This window comes from Xyrauchen texanus, chromosome 25, assembly GCF_025860055.1.
Source record: "Xyrauchen texanus isolate HMW12.3.18 chromosome 25, RBS_HiC_50CHRs, whole genome shotgun sequence".
Classification (NCBI taxonomy): Eukaryota; Metazoa; Chordata; class Actinopteri; order Cypriniformes; family Catostomidae; genus Xyrauchen; species Xyrauchen texanus.
In genome coordinates, this window is record NC_068300.1 from 18,885,563 (window position 1) to 18,895,439 (window position 9,877).

The 9,877-nt window shown below is 49.0% G+C and overlaps 1 protein-coding gene across 1 annotated transcript in view; it reads right to left on the minus strand.

The window, feature by feature from the left end:
- zgc:158263 (ceramide kinase family protein) overlaps positions 1–9,877 on the minus strand; it is an 867,176-nt gene that overhangs the window by 616,700 nt on the left and 240,599 nt on the right. The window lies entirely within an intron of this gene.

A 9,877-nucleotide genomic window follows, 5' to 3' on the forward strand; every position in this document is an offset into this window, starting at 1 on the left:
GTTCTTACTTAGAATATTTTTGTTTGAAAATCCTGCTTTTCATTCACAAAGCAGTCCGGTGTAAAATTATTTGCACAAATAAACACACATTTTTGTATGTTTTGGTACTCATTTCCTTCAAAAACAAAACGCGTCCATTGCATCTGAGTACATGAAGACTCTTATGTAAAATTTTACAGCCAACAAAAGAACACTAATGACGCTTATGAAGCTGAGACATTCTTCTTCTCTCTGTATCTGCTCCAGCGTGCAAAAAAATGGCAGACTGTGTGTAGATCACTCAAGGGAGGATCTATGTAACAGGATTGAGTCTGTCACCCATCGTGGGCGAGGCCTGCTCTAATGTGACGTCACGTTAGAGCAGAAACGAAAACCAATCATTTTGACACTGTTTTTGATTAATAGAAATTAAAGAAAGAGGAGAGGGGGGACTTTTAACATTGTAGGGTGGTTGTGTACACACACTGCCGACTTAATTCATGAAATTGTTTATTCGCAAGCAACAGCAGTGTTCAGGATTTTGTTTCTTGTTTATTTATCACAATTTTAAACTTAATTTTTTTTAGACATATACATGGCCTAATTTTAACATGGGGTGTATGGATATGGATATTGGGCATGGCAATAGAGAATAGCAATGATTTCCTGAAATCCTAAGTGTGATCAATAGCTTGCCTAAATGCTTTAGCAAGCGCCACTAATAATGAGCAACTACTAATAATGAGTCATCATATGTCACCATAAATGTAGTTTACAAGGTCAGTTCAGCTGCAACACAATCAAAAGATCTAAAATAAGGTAAGCTACTCTAAATAAACCCCAAAATAAAGCAATTCCTTATCCAGCAATTGTGTCAGGGTATTGTGCCTGGTTCTTGCCATGACTGTACCATGATGCCTGTGGCCCTTGACCAAATCTGTTCTTAGCTGAGTGAGCCATTCATTTTCCTGCCTGTCCAGATGCTGGCCTAATTTGCCTTGACTGCCAACATATGCATGACATTACATTTTCCACCTCCATGTGTATGAATCCATGTTTTGTGCAAGAGGACACTTTAGCCACTAAGGTTGGCTGAGTTGAGACTTGACCCGTGGGTGCTTGCACTTCCCTTCATGTGGTTAACATGGCATTTAGCAATAGCGTAGATCATTTTGTTATGCATTCGTAAGAGCAATTGAGTGGATCTAGAGCATGGCAGGTGTTCAAGGGGTCTCAGAAACCCAGAAAAGTCATTGATTTGAAGTGGGAGGTCATATTTGTTCATACATTTTTGCACAGCACATTTATGACATCACTGAAGTGATTTCTTTTTGCTATGGGAGTTTACAGGAATAGTTCACCCAAAAATGAAAATTCTGTCATTATTTACCCACCATCATGTTGTTCCAAACCTGCATGCTGTTATTAGTTTGGAACTCAAAAGGAGAAATGTGCTGTTAAACTATATAGAAAAGGGAAAAAGTCCTTATTTCCATAAATTCATAGTAACCACATCTGTCAAGTTTGAAAAAGGAAAAAAGCACCATAAAAGTATAGTCCATGCGATTAACAGCTTGCTAGAGGGGAAGGTTATCAATGTACAATGACAGAGCCATCGTATGGCAGAAGAATTGGAATAGAGCGCAAAAGTCGTAAGAAGTAATTTTAGGGTGTTTGTTTGTCCTATTTGGAGCTTGACAGACTTGGTCACTATGAACGGTCGTTATATTTAAAGATCTTTGTAAAGATTCTTCAAAATTCTCCTTTTTTTCCAAAGGAAAAATAACACAATATAGAGTGAGTTCTCTTACGAGAGGTTCTCTCGTATTGCGTAAGCTAGCTTACGCTACGGGAAAGATTCATCTTTTCTGAGATATTGAAGCCAAAAAATTATCCTTAATTTTGTATCATTTGTCAACGCAGTGCAGCAACTGCAGACCTTGAGCGGGCTAGCTAGCGAGCTCATTGGTTGCTCTGCGGCAACTGCTGCAGCCTATAGACGAACTTGGGTGAACTCGCGTCCAATGAGAGGCGTCCGCGCGCTTACTGCATCAAAGCCCGCCAAAATGGCCGTGGCTAGAGTGCATATAAGCGTAGTTCGTAGGCTGGAACCCTGGTTTTAATTTTTTCATCTCTTCAGCGAAGCTCTTCGCACCACTTGCGCTTCATGCCACGCCCCTCTCAGCGCCGGAGACCGCCGCATCATCTGCGCTCTCTGCCTGGGACTGGGGCATGCAGAGCTCGCCCTCGCTGAAGGCGGATGCGACCTCTGCGAGGAGCTTCCGATGTCGCCGCGCCGCGCCGCCTTCCGTTCCGCCGCGCAGGAAAAAGTGCCGCTCCCAAAGGCTGCCAGAACCGGTGATAGAAGCGACTGCCTCACGGAGCCTCTCCCTCGAGCATCGCTCTCACCCTCCCCGCCCCCCCGGGACGCGCAGTTGCCGCCCAGCGGCCGCACTGCTGCCATCTCGGAGGACGAGGCGGAGGATAAGGGCTGTTCCATCATGGCTTCAGACAGCGAGGAATGGTCAGGCTCCCACGCCTCCTCCTCGGCCCAGGAATCCAGCAGGACCCGCGCCGGGTCGAAGGGAACTAACACGCCTCCTCACACAGGCCGTCGACCGCCTCGGGCTCGAGTGGTCACCGCCCCTGAGCAGGCTCCCAACAGACTCGGCGGCTGCTTTCTTCAGAGCCGTCGCCGCGCAACACCCGTGGCCCGGACCGCTCCCTTCCTGCCGGAACTCCATACTCAAGGGCTACTCCTCCATCCCCCCGGTCGAGGATTCGGTAGCAGCACACCTTTGCCCGCCCTCTGCGAGATGGCGGTCTAAGCCAGTGCTCCCGTCTAAGGCCTGCAGAGCGACTTCCGCCTATGTTGGCCGCGCCTATTCCGCCGCCGGCCAAGCCGCATCTGCTCTGCACTCCATGGCCGTCTTACAGATCCTCCAAGCGGACCTTCTTCGGGAGTGGGATGAGAAAGGCAGGCACCCAGAGGCTGTTACAGATCTAAGAAGTGCGACGGACCTCGCCCTTCGCGCCACCAAAGCTGCAGCCCAAGCTCTAGGGAAGTGCATGGCCTCGCTGACTGTGACCGAGAGACATCTGTGGCTAACGCTAGCCGACATGGGAGAAGCAAAGCGCTCCATGTTCCTCAACGCACCGCTGTCTCCGACCGGTCTCTTCGGCTCCACGATGAGTGGCATTGTTGACCGCTTTTCAGAAGTCCAGAAAGCCACCCAAGCCATGAACCTCTTCCTGCCGCGTCGCGCTAGCTCCTCTGCAGGCCGCCCACGTGACCAGCCTCCTGCACGAGCCTCTTCACAGCACCCAGCTCAACAAAGTCAGACTTCTCAGCGTCGACAGGGCGGCTGCCCTCGATCGCGCTCAGACAGCCGCCGCAGACCGCCGCCCCCCTGCGGGCCTCGGTCTAAGGTTGCGCTGAAACCTGAGCAACCGAAGTCCTCCTAGCCTTGTTGAAAAAGCGGCGGCTCAGTCCCGCCGCGGCGGACCACCGTCAAAGCTTCGCCCCTGTCAGTCCCCTCTCTCAGGCTACTACAGTGGTGGATTCAGCAGCCAACAAGCCGGTGATACTGCCCGCTTGCCTGCACTCAAGCGCCGTTTTCACGGCGACCCAAAGAAATCTTGTAAAGAGCAAACATGCCTTATGTGTAGAAAATGTGCCCACAATCCAGTGTTCACCCCTACACACAAGTATTACACTTCCGTGTTCCTATCAGAGCCCACTCACATAAAGCGGACACAGCCCGCTCGAGTGTTAGAATCAATAAGCGCGCCCACGAATCCGTGCGGCGCCCTTCTCTGGCAGCTCTGTCACATGACCAGCCTTATGTGTAGAAAATGTGCCCACAATCCAGTGTTCACCTCTACACACAAGCATTACACTTCCGTGTCCCGATCAGAGCCCACTCACATAAAGCAGACACAGCCCGCTCGAGTGTTAGAGTCAATAAGCGCGCTCACGAATACGTCGTGCGCCCATTCTCTGCCCGCTCTGTCACACGGCCAGCAAACACTTCTCTGTATGTAAGTCCCGTGCCCGTGACTATGCTCGCGCATCACTTAACAGATGTGACTCTTTCCCCATTCACCTCAATCGGAAGTCACTCACAGAACAGCCTGTCCCTGCTGTCTGCGAGCAGTCATGCATAAGCACAGTAAGTGCGCTCACACATTCTGTTCAGCGCGCTGTGTGCGGCATCAGGGCGATTTGGCCATTCACCCTCTAGCGTTACAGCTTCAAAGCGTGGGAAGCTATCCCAGGGATATCCAAATGGGTGTTAAGCACAATAAAACAGGGCTATTTGCTACAGTTCGATCTCCGCCCTCCCCGCTTCAGAGCACGGCTCGAAACTATTGTGAACACGGAAGCAGCCTGCATGCTTCGTTCAGAAATAGCAAACCTTCTGTGCAAAAGGGCCATAGAGAGTCGGGGTTTTACAGCCTTTATTTTCTTGTCCCCAAGAAAGACGGCGGCCTCAGACCAATATTAGATCTCAGGGGTTTGAACAAGGTGCTTGCAAAAAGACCGTTCAAAATGCTTACAATCAGGAAACTCCTCACGCATACGCGCCAGGGGTACTGGTTTATCTCTCTCGATCTGAACGATGCCTACTTTCAGATTCAGATAAATCCCCGTCACAGGCCATTCTTGAGATTCGCCTTCGACGGCCAGGTTTATCAATACACCGTCCTTCCGTTCGGCCTGTCTTTAGTACCCTGTACTCTCACGAAGTGCATGGATCGCGGCTTCGCACCCCTCGCGGAGTCAGGGCTTGCGAGTCGGAACTATTTGGACGACTGGCTGATTATGGCACAGTCACATACGGAGCTTCTGTCTCACAGAACAGTTCTCCTCAGCCATCTGAACAGTTTGGGTCTTGCAGTCAATTGGACCAAGAGCTCACTACAGCCCAGTCAGGCAATTTCCTTCCTTGGAATAGAACTAGACTCCGTGGCAATGACGGCTCGCTTATCTACACAGCGCGCGCACCGTGTTCAGCCGAGTCCTTTCAGATGAACAGCCTCACGCCTCTGAAAAAATTTCAGAGAGTGCTAGGTTACATGGCCTCAGCCGCAGCAGTACTTCAGCTGGGTTTACTGCGCATGCGCCCGCTTCAGCATTGGCTAAACACCCGCGCGTCTCGCCGGGCTTGGGCCACAGGCCGCCAGCCGATCAAGGTGACTCAGACCTGTATTTCAGCTCTGCAGCCCTGGACAGTGGCCGAATGGTATCAGCGGGGAGTGACGATGGGAGCTGTATCTCGCCGAAAAGTCATCTCGACAGACGCGTCCAACACGGGTTGGGGTGCGGTCTGCGAGGGCTCTCCGGTTTTTTGGCCTATGGTCAACCTCTTCCATCTGACGAAACGCATACTGAGTTGGTCCCAGTGCCACCTGCGCTCGCTGAGGGCGACGCACGTGCCAGGCCACCTGAACGACAGCCCAGACAGACTGTCCAGAGACAATATTCCTCCAGGGGAATGGTCCCTGCACGCTCAAACAGTCCAGAAGTTATGGCGCATATTCGGCAGAGCAGAGATAGACCTCTTAGCGTCAGAAGAGAACTCTCACTGCCCAATATTTTTCTCGAGCGAGGACGTGCTGGCCCAGGACTGGCCCAACCGCCCGCTTTACGCCTTCCCTCCCATCTCGCTATTGCCACAGGTAATGCAGAGGATCAGGAAACAGCGTCACTCGGTGCTCCTCATAGCCCAGCGTTGGGAGAATCAGACATGGTTCCGGAGCTTACACAGCTGTCACTGACAGCGCCATGGCCCATCCCAGTGAGAGCAGATCTCCTCTCTCAAGCTCGCGGCACGATCTGGCATCCCCACCCAGAGCGCTGGGCGCTGCACGCGTGGGTGATCAACGACTACCCGTCGCTCTGCCAGAAGGGGTAATAAACACCATCATACACGCTAGAGCCCCTTCCACGATAAGACTCTATGTGTCAAAATGGTCTGTGTTTTCAAAATAGTGCACCGACAGAGACCTGGACCCACGGACATGTGGGGTGTCGTCGCTGCTCGTGTTTTTACAAGAGCTGCTGGATAAGGGCAGATCCCCATCCACGCTCAAAGTGTATGTGGCGGCCGTCGCGGCATTCGTTGAACCCCTGCATGGCCAGTCACTGCGAAAAAAAAACGAGCTGGTCATCCGCTTCCTCAAGGGAGCTAGAAGGATGAACCCCCCACGCCCCCCATCGGTTCCTATCTGGGATCTTTCTATAGTTCTCGAAACTATGAAAGCCCCCCCTTTCGAACCGCTTCAATCCGTGGATTTGAAATACCTTTCACTCAAAAACGTTTTTCTGACTGCCCTGTCATCAGTCAAACGTGTGGGAGACCTTCACGCGCTGTCTGTCAGCGCTGCGTGTCTTGAGTTTGGACCAAGTGACTCCAAGGTCATTTTAAAGCCTAGACACGGCTATGTTCCCAAGGTGATCGGTACTCCTTTCAGAGCACAGGTCATTTCCCTATCAGCGCTGCCAGCATCCGATAGCGAACGCGACGCCAATCTCCTTTGCCCAGTCAGAGCACTGAGATTGTATACTGCGCGCTCTGCCTCTTTCAGGCGCTCTGAGCAGCTTTTCGTTTCATTCGAGGGCGCACCAAAGGTCTCGCCGCCTCGAAACAGACACTGTCTAGATGGATAGTGGGCGCTATTGCTGCCGCATACGGCGTCAAAAGACCTGCCATGCCCGTTGGGCATTAGGGCTCACTCCACTAGAGGCATGGCCTCATCGTGGGCATGGTCCAGCGGGATTTCCATTCACGACATATGTGTGGCAGCGGGCTGGGCTTCCCCCTCCACCTTTGTCAGATTTTACAATCTGGAAGTGCCCGCCCTGTAGGCAAAACTACTAGCGGTTTAATACGCTACAGCTCCCCTGGTGAGCTGCCCTGATGGGACTCATTCTACACAGACCGGCACCGCCGCTCTGTCGTTCCCTTCCCACTATGTGCTTATGTATTACACACACACTGGCCCGCACTCTTGCCGGCCAAATATTATTTTCCCGCTCACAAGGTTCTCCCCCGGGTCCCCCCACCCCCGGGGCTCATGCAGTGGATGCTTGGCGCGCACGGCATTGACAATGGGTTCCCGTAGCGTAAGCTAGCTTACGCAATACGAGAGAACCTCTCGTAAGAGAACGAATCGGTTACCTAACGTAACCTCGGTTCTCTCTAGATGAGGGAACGAGTATTGCGTGAGTCGGCCGTGCTTCGCGCCACGGCGACTTTCGCTTCATTCAATGAAAACCAGGGTTCCAGCCTCACGAACTACGCTTATATGCACTCTAGCCACGCCCATTTTGGCGGGCTTTGATGCAGTAGCCGCGGACGCCTCTCATTGGACGCGAGTTCGCCCAAGTTCGTCTATAGGCTGCAGCAGTTGCCGCAGAGCAACCAATGAGCTCGCTAGCTAGCCCGCTCAAGGTCTGCAGTTGCTGCACTGCGTTGACAAATGATACAAAATTAAGGATAATTTTTTGGCTTCAATATCTCAGAAAAGATGAATCTTTCCCGTAGCGTAAGCTAGCTTACGCAATACTCGTTCCCTCATCTAGAGAGAACCGAGGTTACGTTAGGTAACCGATTCGTTTTAGGGAGTGAAGTGTTCTTTTAATACTCAGAGCCATGCTAGTCCTCTGCCCTCTTTGGCTGCACCTTGGATTAAACGTTATTTCACAGATGGTCAGTAAATAGCCCAGCAGTAAACAAATATTCCACATTTCTACTTGCACTTCTTTAATCTAATGTTCCTCTTTGTTGAATAAGCCTTTATAAACATTATTTACCATGTGTCATAATGGTAACCTCATTGGGTATTACTTCTTTGTACTTCATGACAGTTGTCTTTGTAGAGCTGGTTCCTGATGAGATTCAAAACTGGGGTGAGGGGAACTCTTTTGGGTTTCCACCACAGCCACATGGCTCATGGCAGCATTACTCTTTTGGACACTGACAGCAGCTTGTGCACCACACCCCTCCCAGATGTTGTGTCTTGAGACAGATGTGCACAGGAGCTCAGTAACCAAGAATCCAGGCAAGCAAGCAGATGTCTTAGCCACTGGCTGAAGAAATGGTGGAATATGTCAATACAACAGCCCACCTGGACCCAAATATTCAAAAAGGGATGCTAACAGGAGGAGGGCCAACATTTCTCTGATGAATGTATGTGTGGACTATAGAAATGTCAGCATTTTTGCTAAATGTAATTTATATAATTACATATCATTTATTTCATATATTAGAAGCTTACAGTAAAAAACACACAACTGCTAAAAATGGAAATTATTAAAGCTGCTGCAAGCAATTTCTGTGCCGCTAGTGGCACCAACCGGAATTGCAAAAAGAATGTTTCCAAACAGCTTTACCAAGCACTTTATGTCCTCTGTTGTAACCGATAGTTCTGCCGAAAACTCAGAGCCTGCTCAAGGTTTTCTGATTGGCTAGATTATTTTGTAGTAATTTACAGAGACTAGTGTTGTTACAGTGACAAGTGTGATATTTCAGTGCTAAAATGGCAAGAAAATTTATGTGAACCATTTGGAATTTACCTGCATTTATGTATAAATCTGGTTTGATCATTTAAGCTACAATAATGAAGAAACACAATCTGTTTTACCTAATAACACACACATAATTGTATTGTTCTTGTACGTTAAATTCATCATTCACACATTCAGTGTGTTGGTTGGAAAAAGAATGTGAACCCCTAGGCTAATGATGTCAACATAAGCTAATTAGAGTCAGGAGTTGGCAATCTTGACACCCAATTAATGAAATGAGATTGAAGGTGTGGGTTAGAGCTTCTTTGACATATAAAAAACACTCAAACATTTTGAGTTTCCTATTCACAAGTAGCATCTACTGACATGGGCCATGCCTAGCAAAAAAAAAAAGAGATCTCAGAAGACCTTGAGAGGGTTACAAAGTTATCTCTAAGAGCTTAGATATTAATCTGTCCACAAACTATCTATAAATGGAGATGATTTAGTACTGTGGCTACTATCCCTAGAAGAGGCCATCCAGCCAAGATGTCTCAAAGTGCACACTGCAGAATACTCAAGGAGGTAAAAAGGACCCTAGAGTGACATCTAAAGACTTGGAACTGGTTAACATCACTGTTCATGAGTCTACTACATGGAAAACATTAAACATGCATGGTGTCCATGGCAGGACATCATGAATGAAGCTGCTGCTTTCCAACAAAAAAAAACATTGCAGCATGCCTGAAAATTGCCAATGACCACCTTGACACTCCACAACACTACTAGAAAAAGGTTTTGTGGACTGATGGAACTCAGGTTGAATTGTTTGGGAAGAACAAGCAGCAACGTATGATGTAAAAAAAGGACACCGCATACCAACACGAAAACATCATCGCAATGGTGAAGTACGGTGGAGGGAGCATCGTGATTTGGGGCTGCTTTGCTCTTTCAGGGCCTGGACCACTTGCCATTAGAGGGAAAAAGTATATTCCAAGTTTATCAAGCTACCTTACAGGATAATATCAGGGTGGCTGTGTAACAGCTGAAGTGTAGTAGATGGTGATGCAGCAGGACAATGACCCTCAACATCAGTGTAAATCCACTACAGAATGGCTTAAAAAAAGAAAATCTAACTTTGAGAGGCCCAGTCAGAGCCCAGACCATAACTCAGTAGAGATGCTGTGGAATGACCTCAAGGGAGCCATTCACACCAGCCATCCAAAAAATATAGCTGAGCTGAAGCAGTTTGTAAGAAAGAACGGTCCAAAATTCCTTCTGAACATTTTGCAGGTCTAACCCACAGCTAGCGGAAAGTCTTGTTTGAGGTTATTGCTGCCAAAGGAGGATCGACCAGTTATTAAATCCAAAGGTTCACTTACTTTT